Source organism: Chrysemys picta, unplaced genomic scaffold (assembly GCF_011386835.1).
Source record: "Chrysemys picta bellii isolate R12L10 unplaced genomic scaffold, ASM1138683v2 scaf1, whole genome shotgun sequence".
Taxonomy (NCBI): domain Eukaryota; kingdom Metazoa; phylum Chordata; order Testudines; family Emydidae; genus Chrysemys; species Chrysemys picta.
The window spans coordinates 2487518-2503290 of record NW_027052708.1 but is presented as its reverse complement, the minus strand read 5'-3'; the positions used below and the strand labels follow the sequence as shown (position 1 = coordinate 2503290).

Below are 15773 nucleotides of genomic sequence, written 5' to 3'. Positions count from 1 at the left end.
AAGCATTTGGTCAGCTTCTTTAGAAAGGAATTTGCAAGTTAAGTGCCCAGTCAAGAAGCACTTAACACACAATGGATCTTGGAAGGCTCCAATCCACATAAGAAGTCTTCCTGGAGACAATCAAGATAGCATGTGGACAATGGCTGCTGCCTGTAAAAACTGAGTCATGCATGGACATGTGAATTGCCCATGTGTCTCCAAACCTCCATTTTGTAGCTGGATTCTACACAGGGGGAGGGAGGGGTGTCCACCCACAAGAGAAAGTCTATTTAAACCCCTGGGAGACCCCTCCATTTTGTCTTCAGCTGGCTAAAGAGATAGCCTCTCCACCTCCAAGGATCATAGAATCATAGAATCAAAGAATATCAGGGTTGAAAGGGACCTCAGGAGGTCATCTAGTCCAACCCCCTGCTCAAAGCAGGACCAATTCTCAACTAAATCATCCCAGCCAGGGCTTTGTCAAGCCTGACCTTAAAAACCTCTAAGGAAGGAGATTCCACCACCTCCCTAGATAACCCATTCCAGTGCTTCACCACCCTCCTAGTGAAAAAGTTTTTTCCTAATATCCAACCTAAACCTCCCCCACTGCAACTTGAGACCATTACTCCTTGTTCTGTCATCTGCTACCACTGAGAACAGTCTAGATTCATCCTCTTTGGAACCCCCTTTCAGGTAGTTGAAAGCAGCTATCAAATCCCCCTTGATTCTTCTCTTCTGCAGACTGAACAATCCCATTTCCCTCAGCCTCTCCTCATAAGTCATGTGCTCCAGGCCCTAATCATTTTTGTTGCCCTCCGCTGGACTCTTTCCAATTTTTCCACATCCTTCTTGTAGTGTGGGGCCCAAAACTGGACACAGTACTCCAGATGAGGCCTCACCAATGTCGAATAGAGGGGAATGATCACGTCCCTCGATCTGCTGGCAATGCCCCTACATACACAGCCCAAAATGGCGTTAACCTTCTTGGCAACAAGAACCTAGGCCCAATAGGGGAAGACAGTCTCCCTGGGACAGAGTGCCAAGATCTTTGCTCAGCCAGTTCCCATCTCCCCCTTTCTCTCCCAGTCTCTGTTTCTTGCTTCCCACCAGTATCCAGTCTCAGAATGTCCGTCTGTCCCCCGGCCACCCCACAGGCACCTTGTCCCAATCTACTCTCCTCCTCTCATCTCGGTCTGATTCTTGTCTCTTCAACCATTCAATTCATGTGGTTTCCTTTCTGCACTGCCTGGGCCCAATAGGGGAAGACAGTCTCCCTGGGACAGAGTGCCAGGAGTGAACAGATGAGCCTGCACTCTGACTGTGATGCTGGCCAAGCCTCAGGTCTCATTGAATGGGAGGAGGGATAGCTCAGTGGTTTGAGCATTGGCCTGCTAAACCCAAGGTTGTGAGTTCAATCCTTGAGGGGGCCGTTTAGGGAGCTAGGGCAAAAATCTGTTTGGGGATTGGTCCTTCTATGAGCAGGGGGTTGAACTAGATGACCTCCTGAGGTCCCTTCCAGCCCTGATATTCTATGATTCTACAAATGCATAGCCTGACCAAATCACATGTGTATTAGTATTGATCAAAGTCATTATTAAATGTGTAAACATATAAGAGTGTTTAATCTTCAAGAAAACTAACAGGATGTTATATGCATTGTTCTCACTTATCTGTATCCCATTATAATGCAATAGCTAATATTTACACTGTGTATAGCCCTGTAACTAAATAACCCATCAAACGAGAAAGAAGCTTTGCAGAATGCAAATGAAGAATTTTCACAGAAAAGTGCTAATTTCAAAGCAAGTGGTCATTGTGTGTGATGATCGGAGGCAAACACTCTAAATGCATTCCTCACTCTGTCATCAAAGGAAGAGTTCATGTGGGTAGTGACCCTATGGGCTTGTTTTCTGTGAGAAGAAGCCAAAAGTACAGTTTTAGGGAAAGATCCTTCATCTCTGGACTGTCTGGATTCTAAGTGAACGAAAAGACGGAGATCCCTGGAGTTATTCTGGGTAGCCCTGAGAGACTTTTGAGAAACTGGCAGATGATTACATCTCTGCTACCATTTTGAATTATAGACTGTGACTCACCTGTACATACATTTTACCTGCTCTAACATCTCAATAATTCTCATTTCCTTTTCTTAGCTAATAAATCTTTAGTTAGTTTACTATAGAACTGGCTACCAGAGTTGTCTTTAGTGTAAGATCTAGGATACCAACTGATCTAGGGTAAGTGACTGGTCTCTTGGGACTAGGAGCAAACTGAATGTGGTCTGATTTTTGGTGTAAGTAACCATTTTACTGCATAATCCAGCTTTTCTGGGGGGCAAGATAGCCTGGAGAGTCTAAGCAGTGGTTTTGAGCCTGCAGACTGCAGGTTTCCCACCACTGATCTAAGGGCACTGTCTGTGACTCCATGGTAAGAGTATTATAGTAATAGTAAGCACAGGTGCCGGCTTCCAATTCTCCCGGGGGGTGCTCAACTCCCACTCCACCACCAGTCCTGCCCCACTCCACCCCTTCCCCATTGCCCCCCGCCCCATCTCTTTCTACCGCTCCCCCGAGCGCACCCCATCCTTGCTCGTCCCCCTCCCTCTCAGCGCCTCCTGCACATTTTGGAAAAGCTGATCGCGGCAGGTGGGAGGCACAGGGAGGGAGGGTGAGGAGTTGATTGGCACTGCAGGGAGGAGCTTGGCTGCTGGTGGGTGCTAAGCACCCGCTAATTTTTTCCACGTAGTCGGCACCTATACATCCAGGAGTTCACCTTTGTTACTGGCCTGGTGAAATCTAATTATAGAACACACCACCAGTTTGCAGTGTCTACCCTGTTTTCTGACAGTCTGCCCTGAGGTAGGCACTCACAGTCATGAGCCTCTCCAGACAGTGTGACACTGATCTCTTAGACATCAGTTAGTTCCCCAAAGAAAGCTGACTGAGGTAATTAGATAAGAAGGCTCGCAGGCTGGATGGATATAGAGCCAAGTAGCCCATCAGCCCGAATCTGATAAAGAAGCACAGGAAGGATGCCCCTGGTGGGGAAAGCGAGAGGAACAGGGCTAGCTGAGCCCAGTCTCAGAAAGGCCTTAGGGGAGGGAAATCTTTCTTCCCCTCAGGTCCTGATAAGAGGGCCAAAAACACAGAGGATACTGTAAACAGACTGTTTCATGGGAACTGTAGTGCTATTGACGGAGGGAACTCAAAATCAGTGGCATGGTGAATGCACAATTAGTGGAGTCTAGGCTGTTTCTGTTGTTGCTAGAGAATTTACATCTGCGAGGGCCTGTCTGTTTTCTGCAGAATTTCAAAGTCCTGGCAACAAATCTCATTTTTATAAAGTCCTGCCCATCATCTTTATTTTTTAACAATGCTAGGAAATTGCATATCATATGTTAACAGGATGTTGAGTTTTTGCATAAAAACACTAACAATCCAGAGAGGGTTAAGATTAAACATTTACCTTTAGCTCCCATTGCCAAGAGGAGCTGCTAAAATGTTTGAAATTCTAAAGGAAAATATTCTACTCTTCCTTGTGCCGTTTGCATAGGAATTTATTACTCCTACTAACTGTTAAAAAGAGAAGAGTTACAAATAAAAAAAATGTTGTTCTGTGGAGCTTGGCATTACAGCCTTGTGCTCCCTCCTGGAGCTTCCTCTCCTGACCTGCCGCACACATTTCTCTCTTCCACTGGTCTCTTCCCACCTTCCTCCCCTGGGCTCTTCCCCCTCCTCCTCCCCTTTCTACCTGGCCTCTCTGCCCTGCGTGTACAGGCTGCTACTTCCCCAGATGAGCAGCAGACTCTGCCCCCACTCCCTGCAAGCTGCTTTTCTCCCAGTAACTCTGAGTTCCACCCCCTGCCCCCAGTTGTCTCTACAGCTGTTTGCATTTCTGGGTGTTGTGGAGAGGCAAAGCTGGCTGCTGGGAGGGAGGCAGTTCACAGGGACTTTGAGGATGGGCCACTGCCTGCCACACAGTCCTCAGATATTGCCTGGGAGAACTGGTCCCCAGGACAGGGTTTGAGAACCCAGGACTGTCCCTGAGACTGGGATCAAGTACAGGCATTATTACTACGCCTAGGAGCTACGGCTACATGCAGAGTTCCACTGTGACCCCTGGAAGAGGCTGGTTGCAGCAGTAGATGGCTGAACTGGGGACACCATAGAATGATAAAAAGAACAGGAGTACTTGTGGCACCTTAGAGACTAACAAATTTATTTGAGCATAAGCTTTTGTGGGCTACAGCTCACTTCTTCGGATGCATAGAATGGAACACACAGAAAGAAAATATTTATACATACAGAGAACATGTAAAGGTGGAAGTACGCATACCAACTATAAGAGGCCAATCAATTGAGATGAGCTATCATCAGCAGGAGAAAAAAAACCTTTGAAGTGATAATCGAGATGACCCATAGAAGATGTGAGGATACTTAACATGGGGAAATAGATTCAATTAGTGTAATGACCCAACCATTCCCAGTCTCTGTTTAGACCTAAGTTAATTGTATCTAATTTGCATATTAATTCAAGTTCAGCAGTCTGTCTCCAAAGCGGAAGCTATGCTGGCGGGAGAGTGTCTCTCGCTGATATCGTGTGATGTAGACTCTGCTTTAAGTCGATGTAACTTACGTTGCTCAGGATGGGGGGTGTTTTCACACCCCTGAGCCATAGGTACCAACTTCCCTACTTTCCCCTGGGTGCTCGACACCCCCTCTCTGTCCCCGCCCCCATTCCAACCCCTTCCCCAAAGTCCCTGCTCCAACTCCTCCCCCTCCCTGCCCCAATTCCAACCCCTTGCCCAAATCCCCTGAGCCCCACCTCCTGCCCTGAGTGTGCCATGTTCCTGCTCCTCCCTCTCCCTCCCAGCATGCCACCAAACAGCTGTTTGGCAGCGGCCGGGGGGAAGCGCTGGGAGGTAGGCGGAGGAGCGGGGACGTGGCACACTCGGGATGTGTGTGTGCAGGAGGTGGGGCGGGGGATGAGGGGAGCTTGGCTGCCAGTGAGTGCAGAGCACCCAATAATTTTTCCCCATCCGTGCTCCAGCCCCAGAGCACCCATGGAGTCGGCACCTATGCCCTGAGTGACGTAACTTACGTCAGTTTAAGGACAGTCCACAAGAACACTTAGAGCATGGCAGGCCAGTGCAGGGTATATTTACACCCCAGCTTGCCATAAACTAAATGTTCATGTAGATCTGCTCTCAGTCTCCCCCACCCCACCCTGACTGCTTATTTCAGTCTCATCACCCAATTAGCCTTAGACTCCCCCCAGACCCCGGTTCTTGATCTGATCTGCTTTTCCTCACCCACCTCCAGTTTCTCCCCACTTGTTCCCAGTCTTAGACTCCTCCCCCAGTCAGTCCCAGTCTCCCCAGCTCCAAATCTCCTTGCTCAGCAAGTCACAGTCTCTCCCCACCCACTCCCTGTCCTAATCGCCCTGCCTAGCCAGTCCTAGTCTTTTCCCCCCTCCTCCTAGTCCCAGTCTCCTTGCCCAGCCAGTCCCCATCTCCTGCTTTCTCTCCCAGTCCCAGTTTCTATCCGTCCACCAGCCTCCAGTCTCAGAATATTCCCCCTGCATCCTTATCCTCATCTACTTTCCCCTCTCACCCCGGTCTGCATTCAATTCAGGTAGCTTCCTCCCCACACTGCCTGGGCCCAATAGGTGGAAACAGTCTCCCTCGTCTCAGTTCTAGTACCTGGTACCACTCTGGCCCATAGCAGCCAGGAGCATAATTTCAGCAGAATTTTATTGGTTACACATCTTGCCACTGCTGCAATCCCTCTTCAGGGACCGTCACCTTGCTGTGGTGAAGGGGTTTCTGTGCTCCAATGATCCTCGGAGCTATGCTGTGAGGAGCTCCATTTTTCTTCAAATTTGGTATAATGAGAAGATCCCGGAAGACTTGAGAAATGCCAACATTGTTACAATCTTTAAAAAAGGAGATATGTTGGAGTGTGGAAATTATCATGGCATTGTCTTGCTATCTACAGCAGGGAAAATTCTCACCTGTATCCTCTTAAATCGATTACTTCCCCTTGCTGAGGAAATATTGCCGGAATCTCAGTTCATTTTCAGACCATCCAACAGGACAACCCTCATGATCTTTGTTGCCCACCAAATCCAGGAAAAGTCTCAGGAGCAAAATCAGGACCTGTACATGGCCTTCATCGATTTCACAAAGGCCTTCAATTCTGTCAATCGTGAAGCCCTGTTCAAGGTGCTGGTCAGATTTGGCTGACCTCCAAAATTTATTAAGGGCCTAAGGTTTCTTCATGATGAGATGACTTCCACCATTCTCTGTAATGGCCTGGAGATGTATCCTTTCGTCATCAAAACTGGGGTTAAGCAAGGACGTGTTATTGCTGCAACTCTGTTCTCCATGTATTTTGGTCCTCGTTAAAGACCGCATCCCCACTGGAGTTGACATTCAATACAGAATGGATGGGCGGCTTATTAATCTTTGACATTTCCACTCGAAGTCTAAAGTCCTCAGGGCGTCCATTACTGACCTTCAGTACGCTGAAGACTGCGCCATCGTCATGCACACTGAGAATGACCTTCAGTCCACACTGGACTTTTTTGCACAAGATTGCCAAAGCCTATGACTCTCACTCAATATTAAGAAACCTAAAGTGCTCCATCAGCCTGCTTCAGGCCTTGCACATGAGCCACCACAAATCACCATTGAGGGACAGACTTTGGAGAGAGTTGAGGACTTCTGTTACCTCAGTAGCCAACTTTCTCAAAATGCAAAAATTGAGAGTGAGATCCAACACAGGACCCATTACGCCAGTGCTTCCTTTGGGAAACTGCTCTGGTGCGTTTTCACAGACCGTGACCTATGGCAGGAAACCAAGATCCTGGTCTATGAGACAATTGTTATTCCTACACTCCTTTATAGATGTGAAACCTGGGTGACCTATCGACAGCACCTCAAGAGTCTGGAGAGGTATCACCAACGATGCCTCCAGAAGAGCCTTTGCATCAAGTGGGAAGATCGCTGCACTAACACCAGCATCCTCATTGAAGCTAATGTCACCGGTATTGAAGCAATGATCCTCACTCACCAACTCTGCTGGGCTGGACATTGTGTGCGGATGCCAGACTCTCGCCTCCCAAAACAAGCCCTCTACTCTCAGCTCACCCACGGTCGGAGATCCCATGGTAGTCAGAGGAAACCCTACAAAGAAACACTGAAAGTGTATCTCAAGAAAACTCATGTGGACATTACAAGCTGGAAGGAGCACGCAACCAATCAATCTCAATGATGCTACATCCTCCAATAGGCAGTAGCCCGCTTTGAGGAGAAGTGCCTTTCCCTCGAAGTTGAAAAGAGAGAGAGAAGGAAGGAAAGAAAAAGAACTTTCTCCCAGCAGGCAGCTGACTCGTCAGGAAATGTCTGTACCTAACGAGGGCAGATCTATGGTTCCAGGATCGGACTTCTGAGTCGTCTCAAGACCCGTATGTAAATCTGTGGTTTGATCATCCTCCAATGGAGGGATGGCCAATGATGGTGATGCTGCTGTTGCAACCAATGAGGCTGTGGGCCTACAGACAACAGCCTCTTTCACTGTGCATCCCTGATTCACTACCTGGGCTCCGTCCAGCTTGTGCACTAACTGAGGCAGGGACCTTGGCAGAGGAGAATGTTTTGGCGAAGTTTCGTATTAATCCAACCAGAAATGAACACTGAAAGCTGGACGAGAAGGGGTTGAGAGAGACAAGGTGGGTGAGGTAATATCTTTTATTGGACCAACACCTGTTGGTGAGAGAGACGAGCTTCTAAGCTTACAGAAAGCTCTTCTCTGTAAGATCAAAAGTTTGTCTCTCCAGCAGAAATGGGTCCAATCAAAGATATTACCTCACCCACCTTGTCTGTCTAATATCCTGGGAGTAACACACCTACAACAACACTGCATATAAGAAGACGACTGTCACTTTTTGGAAAGTTTTCTAGTATTCTGTCAGGACAGCATCTCTCAAAAATCGCTTGGTGCAGAAACTCCACAGCTCCCAAATGTGTCTGTTCTCAGTGATATCTAGTGCACAGAGCAGTTTGTAGTCAGCTGGCTGGTTATTTCTGGAACAATTCTGAATGGGCCCAATCCTGAGTCCTTTATTCTGTTTCTACTCAGTCTGTACAAAGCAAACTCACATTACAGTCAATAGCTGCCTGCTTGAGTAAGGAACCCTGGGTTTGGCCCTAGGAGCTGGCCCTGCACCTCTATCCAGGGAAGATGGGGATTAGTGATAAGAATGGACATAACTATAAGGGCCATGGAAAGACTCATCTTCCTCTCCAACCTTCAGCAAAGGCATGTGGAACTACCCTGCCAGCACAGCAGGGGCTAAAGCCCCTCTAGCCCCACCCCGCTGTACCTGCAGCCTATGCCAGGCCTGGGGGGAGAAAAGGAGAGAGCCTGGCTCAGTTGAGGGCTGTCTGGGGAACAGGCAGGAGCTATCCGCCTCCCTACCTGAGAGGAAGGGTCACTAGACTGCCAGCCGAGGCAGCCACTAGGGAGTAAGCACTGTCTCCCCAGCCAAGGGGGACTGTGGAGGAGACCTAGGAGCCTCCAGTAACTGAGGTACCTGGGTCCCTGAATCCCAGAGACATTGTGGGGTTCAGTCTCACCAAACTCCCGGCTGCCCCATCTGAAGGAGTCTGGGACCACAGCACGATGCGAACAAAAATCCACAAGAGGGTGCTATGGGGTACAAGCCACCCAGCGAAGGGGACTAGAGAGGCCATGCCCCAAACAAAAGGGCCAGTGTTAGGAAGTAGCCCAGGGCAGTGGATTTAGACTTCCTGCTGGGAGGCCTCCCCTATTCAGGGTTTGATGCATGCACTACCCTGGGCTGGAACCCAGTGGAGAGCAAGGGCCTGGGTTTTCCTGTCTCACTGTCTAAAATAGCCCAGCCCTTCAGACACCCTGTTACAAACCCAAACTTTATGCTCACTGCAAACGTGCAGCTCCAGCTGAGATGCAGGTGCAGTTTTACAGAAAGGTGCACAGAAGGGACTTTTGCTCTCATACCTCTTTGTTTGTGCGCAGCTCCCTCCTCCTGGTGAGGTTCAGAGGAGAGGGACTCCCTGCTGTACACTTGCTAGGTGTGCAGCACAAGGCATTGCAGTTGTTATTACCAGGTTAGGGAATTTACATTGGGTGAAGGTCAGTCTGTTTTCTGCAGAGTTTCAAACTCCTGACAACGAAGCTCATTTTTATAAAGTTCCTGCCCAATCCATCTTTTTATTTTTTAAAAATACTAGGAAATGGCAGATGTAAGCAGTGTTGGAATTAGTTCTCCCCTGACAGCTAGCTCGGACGGGGGGAGATTTACATGAACAAACCTCCTCTGCCTAGATATCCAGCAGATAGAGCGGGATGTAAATTACTGGGGTGTAAATTTACCCACACTAGCCTGCTGCACACTGAGTGTCTGTGTGGACCCTGCTGCTGCGCACTAACATTTCCCTAGTGCTGTGAAATGGGAGTAGATCAAAGCACACTAGGGAACTGTGTGTGGCAGCATGGTCCACATGGACACTCGGTGCCTGGCAGGCCAGTGCAGGGGAGATTTACACCCCAGCTTGCCACAAACTAAATGTTCATGTAGATCTGCTCTCAGTCTCCCCCACCCCACCCTGTCTTCTTATTCCAGTCTCGTCGCCCAGTTAGTTTTAGGCCTGGTCGACACTACGGGTTTAGGTCGACTTTAGCAGCGTTAAATCAAATTAAGCCTGGACATGTTCACACGACGAAGCCCTTTCTTTCGACTTAAAGGGCCCTTTAAACTGGTTTCTTTACACCACCTTCGACGAAGGGATTAGCGATAAAATCGGCCTTTGCGGGTCGGAATTGGGGTAGTGTGAAAGGAATTCAACGTTATTGGCCTCCGGGAGCTATCCCACAGTGCTTCATTGTGACCGCTCTGGACAGCACTCTCAACTCAGATGCACTGACCAGGTAGACAGGAAAAGACCCGAGAACTTTTGAATTTCATTTCCTGTTTGCTCAGCGTGGAGAGCACAGGTGACCACGCAGAGCTCATCAGCACAGGTAACCGTGATGGAGTCCCAGGATCACAAAAGAGCTCCAGCATGGACCGAACGGGAGGTACGGGATCTGCTTGCCATATGGGGAGATGAATCAGTGCTAGCTGAACTCCGTAGCAGTAAAAGAAATGGCAAAGTATTAGAAAAGGTCTCCAAGGCCATGAAGGACCGAGGCCATAACAGGGACACACAGCAGTGCCGCGTGAAAATTAAGGTGCTACGGCAAGCCTACCACAAAGCCAGAGAAGCAAACTTGCCGCTTCTACGCGGAGCTGCATGCCATTCTAGGGGGTGCAGCCACCACTACCCCAACCATGTGCTATGACTCCGTCAATGGAGAAACACACAGGGAAGAGGGTTCGGGGAATGAGGAAGATGAGGATGGAGGTACTGTAGGTAGCTCACAGCAGCAAGGAAGCGGAGAAACCGGTTTCCCCAACAGCCAGGATATGTTTGTCACCCTGGACCTGGAACCACTAACCCCCGAACTCACCCAAGACCCTCAGGGCACACAGGAGACCTCTGGTGAGTGTACCTTTGTAAATATTACACATGGTTTAAAAGCAAGCGTGTTTAATGATTAATGATTAATTTGCCGTGGCAATCGCGGCCAGTACAGCTACTGGAAAAGTCTGTTAACATGTATGGGGATGGAGCGGAAATCCTCCAGGGACATCTCCAGAAAGCTCTCCTTCATGTACTCCCAAAGCCTTTGCAAAAGGTTTCTGGGGAGGGCTGCCTTATCCCGTCCGCCATGGTAGGACACTTTACCACGCCAGGCCAGTAGCACGTAGTCTGGAATCATTGCATAACAAAGCATGGCAGCGTATGGTCCCGGTGTTTGCTGGCATGCAGACAACATCCATTCCTTATCTCTCTTTGTTATCCTAAGGAGAGTGATATCATTCACGGTCACCTGGTTGAAATGGGGTGATTTTATTAAGGGGACATTCAGAGGTGCCTGTTCCTGCTCTTCTGAACAGAAATGTTCCCCGCTGTTAACCACACGGTGGGGGGAGGGGTGAAGTAATCATCCCAGAGAATCGGGGGTGTGTGTGGGGGGGTGGTTTACTTGGGTTTGTGCTGCATGTTAACCCGGAAACTGCAGCCCCTTCTTTTACATTGAAAACCCATTTTAAATGGCCAACCCAATTCATCCTTGATATGGGAAATGCGCTGCTGTTTGAAACCATTCCCACATGTTAAGAAGGTTAAAAAAGCCAAAAGACTGTGGCTTACCATGGCTGCCTGCAAGCCGAAATCTGTTGCCTGGCACTGCATGAGTGATCTCTCATACCAAACCGGCAGGCAGAGGAAAAATGCGACCTTGTAACGAAAGAGTGTACCCATTGTTCTCTAAAATGCGTCTTTTTTAACCACCTCTCCCTTCTCCTCCACCAGCTGCAAATGTTTCTCCTTCACAGAGGCTAGTGAACATTAGAAAGAGAAAATGGAGGACGCGGGACGATATGTTCACGGAGCTCCAGATGTCCTCCCATGCTGATAGAGCACAGCAGAATGCGTGGAGGCAGTCAATGTCGGACATGAGAAAAGCACAATATGAACGAGAGGAGAGGTGGCGGGATGAATGGCGGGATGAAAAGAGCAAGTGGCGAGCTGAAGATGATAGGTGGCGTCAGCTTGCAGACAGACGGCAAGAGTCAATGCTCCATCTTCTGGAGCATCAAACTGATATGCTCCAGCGTATGGTTGAGCTGCACGAAAGGCAGCAGGAGCAGAGACCGCCGCTACAGCCCCTGTGTAACCAACAGCCCTCCTCCCCAAGTTCCATAGCCTCCTCACCCAGATGCCCAAGAACACGGTGGGGGGGCCTCCGGCCACCCAGCCACTCCACCCCAGATGATTGCCCAAGCATCAGAAGGCTGGCCTTCAATAAGAGTTAAAGTTTTAAAATGCAGTGTGTCCTTTTCCATCCCTCCTCCCCCACCCATCCCAGGCTACCTTGGCAATTATCCCCCTACTTCTGTGAGGAATTAATAAAGAATGCATGAATGTGAAATAACAATGACTTTATTGCCTCTGCAAGCGGTGCTCGAAGTGGGGAGGGGAGGGTGGGGTGGTTGGTTTTCAGGGAAGTAGAGTGAACCGGGTGGGGGGGGGGTTGGAGGGTTCATCAAGGAGAGACAAACAGAAGTTTCACACCGTAGCCTGGCCAGTCACAAAACTCGTTTTCAAAGCTTCTCTGATGCGCACCGCGCCCTGCTGTGCTCCTCTAACCGCCCTGGTGTCTGGCTGCGCGTAATCAGCGGCCAGGCGAGTTGCCTCAACCTCCCACCCCGCCATAAAGGTCTCCCCCTTACTCTCACAGATATTGTGGAGCGCACAGCAAGCAGCAATAACAATGGGGATATTCTTTTCGCTGAGGTCTGAGCGTGTCAGTAAGCTGCGCCAGCGCGCTTTTAAACGTCCAAATGCACATTCCACCACCATTCGGCACTTGCGCAGCCTATAGTTGAACAGGTCCTGACTCCTGTCCAGGCTGCCTGTGTACGGCTTCATGAACCATGGCATTAAGGGGTAGGCTGGGTCCCCAAGGATCACGATAGGCATTTCAACATCCCCAACGGTTACTTTCTGGTCCGGGAAGAAAGTCCCTTCCTCCAGCTTTCGAAACAGACCAGAGTGCCTGAAGACGCGAGCATCATATACCTTTCCCGGCCATCCCACGTTGATGTTGGTGAAACGTCCCTTGTGATCCACCAGGGCTTGCAGCAGCATTGAAAAGTACCCCTTGAGGTTTATGTACTCGGTGGCTTGGTGCTCCGGTGCCAAGATAGGGATATGGGTTCCGTCTATGGCCCCACCACAGTTTGGGAATCCCATTTCAGCAAAACCATCCACTATTGCCTGCACGTTGCCCAGAGTCACTACCCTTGATATCACCAGGTCTTTCATTGCCCTGGCAACTTGGATCACAGCAGCCCCCACCGTAGATTTGCCCACTCCAAATTGATTCCCGACTGACCGGTAGCTGTCTGGCGTTGCAAGCTTCCACAGGGCTATCGCCACTCGCTTCTCAACTGTGAGGGCTGCTCTCATCTTGGTATTCTGGCCCTTCAGGGCAGGGGAAAGCAAGTCACAAAGTTCCATGAAAGTGCCCTTACGCATGCGAAAGTTTCGCAGCCACTGGGAATCGTCCCACACCTGCAGCACGATGCGGTCCCACCAGTCTGTGCTTGTTTCCCGGGCCCAGAATCGGCGTTCCACGGCATGAACCTGCCCCAGTAACACCATGATTTCCACATTGCTGGGGCCTGTGCCTTGTGAGAGGTCTATGTCCATGTCAATTTCCTCATCACTCTCTTCGCTGCGCTGCAATCGCCTCCTCGGCTGGTCCGGGTTTCGCATTGGCATGTCCTGGCTCTGCATATACTCCAGGACAATGCGCGTGGTGTTCATAGTGCTCATAATTGCCGCGGTGATCTGAGCGGGCTCCATGAGCCCAGTGCTAGCTATGGCGCCTGGTCTGAAAAAAGGCGCGAAACTAGTATCTGACGGACCAGGAGAAGGAGGGAGGGCCGAGTGACGACATGGTGTACAGGTACAGGGAATTAAAATCAAGAAAGGTGGCTGTGCATCAGGGAGAAACACAAACAACTGTCACACAGAATGGTCCCCCCAAAGATTAAACTGAAAACCCTGGGTTTAGCAGGCCGTTGATTTCACGGAGGGAGGGGAAGCAAATGAATACAGAACAAATCTATTTTTTACATCTTAAGCTGGCAGCCGACGGTGCAGCATGACTGATAGCCTCTGCAGTACGACGACGATGGATACCAGTCGTAATATACCATCTTCTATCAAAAGGCAAGGGGCTGCTGCTGTGTAGCAATGCAGCCCCACGTCTGCCAGCCCCACGTCTGCCAGCACCCAGATCGCCCTCGGCCTCTTCTGGGTGCTTAGCAGACAATACTGGGCAATTGGCAGAAAATAGCATACTACGACTGATAGCCATCATCATCGAGACAGTAGCATGTCTGCCCAGGTGCCCATGATTGACAGCCACTGCAGTACGACGACGACGGATACCAGTCATAATATACCATCTTCTACGAAAAGGCAAGGGGCTGGTGCAATGCAGCCCTACGGCTGCCAGCCCCACGGCTATTAGTCATGCTACACCGTCTACCGCCAAAAGGCAGTTAGCAGCTGCTGCTGTGTAGCAATGCAGTCCCACGTCTGCCGGCACCCAGATGACATATGGTGACGGTGAGCTGAGCGGGCTCCATGCTTGCCGTGGTATGTTGTCTGCACAGGTAACCCAGGTAAAAAGACGCGAATCTATTGTCTGCCGTTGCTCTGACGGAGGGGGAGGGGCCTGACGACATGTACCCAGAACCTCCCGCGACACTGTTTTGCATCATCCGGGCATTGGGATCTCAACCCAGAATTCCAATGGGCGGCGGAGACTGCGGGAACTGTGGGATAGCTACCCATAGTGCAATGCTCCGGAAGTCGACGCTAGCCTCGGTACTGTGGACGCGGTCCGCTGACTAGAGCACTTAGAGCATTTTATGTGGGGACACACACAATCGGCTGTATACAACCGATTTCTATAAAACCGGCTTCTATTAATTCGACCTAATTTCGTAGTGTAGACATACCCTTAGACTCTCCCCACACTCTTGCTCCTGATCTGGTCTGTCTCTCCTCACCACCCTCAGATCCTCCCCACTGGTTCCCAGTCCCAGACTGCTTGTCCAGTCAGTCCCAGTTTTCCCCAGCTCCCAGCCTCCTTGCTCAGCAAGTCACAGTCTCTGTCCCCCGACTCTTGTTCTATTTACCCTCCCTAGCCAGTAATAGTCTCTTCCCCCTCCCTCCTCTGAGTCCCAGTCTCCTTGCCCAGCCAGTTCCCATCTCCCCCTTTCTCTCCCAGTCCCAGTTTCTCGCTTCCCACCAGTATCCAGTCTCAGAATGTCCGTCTGTCCCCCGGCCACTCCACAGGCTCCTTGTCCCACTCTACTCTCCTCCTCTCATCCCGGTCTGATTCTTGTCTCTTCAACATTCAATTCAGGTGGTTTTCTTTCTGCACTGCCTGGGCCCAATAGGGGAAGACAGTCTCCCTGGGACAGAGTGCCGGGAGTGAACAGATGAGCCTGCACTCGGATTATGATGCTGGCAAACCAGGTGCCAGCTCATGCCAAAGCCCCAGGTCTCATTGAATGCTTACAAATGCAGAGCCTGGCCAATTCATGTGTGTATTAGTATTGGTCAAAGTGATTATTAAATGTGTAAATGTATAAGAGTGTTTAATCTTCAAGAAAATTAGTAGAATGTTATTTGCATTGTTCTCATTTATCTGTATCCCGTTATAATGCAATAGCAAACAGGTCCCTTCCAGTTCTAGGAGATAGGTATATCTCCATATATTATTATTATTATTATTATTAGATATTTACACTGTGTATTGCCCTGTAACTAAATAACCCATCAAATGAGAAAGAAGCGTCGTGGAATGCAAATGAAGAACTTTCACAGAAAAGTGCCAATTTCAAAGCAAGTGGTCATTGTGTGTGAGGATTGGAGGCAAACACTCGAAATGCATTCCTCACTCTGTCATCAAAGAAAGAGTCCACGTGGGTAGTGACCCCGTCAGTTTCTTTTCTGTGAGAAGAAGCTGTAAGTCTGGATTCAGGGAAAGATCCTTCATCTCTGGACTGTCTGAATTCTAACTGGGTGGAATAAGTGAACGAAAAGATGGAGATCCCCAGAGTTA

At 49.6% G+C, this 15773-nt stretch overlaps 2 protein-coding genes across 2 annotated transcripts in view; both read left to right on the top strand.

Moving 5' to 3' along the window:
• LOC135977486 (olfactomedin-4-like) overlaps window positions 1-15773 on the top strand; it is a 689021-nt gene that overhangs the window by 128298 nt on the left and 544950 nt on the right. The window lies entirely within an intron of this gene.
• Window positions 1-15773, top strand: part of LOC112061359 (scavenger receptor cysteine-rich type 1 protein M130-like) — a 737202-nt gene that overhangs the window by 480445 nt on the left and 240984 nt on the right. The gene's annotated exons all lie outside the window — the stretch shown is intronic.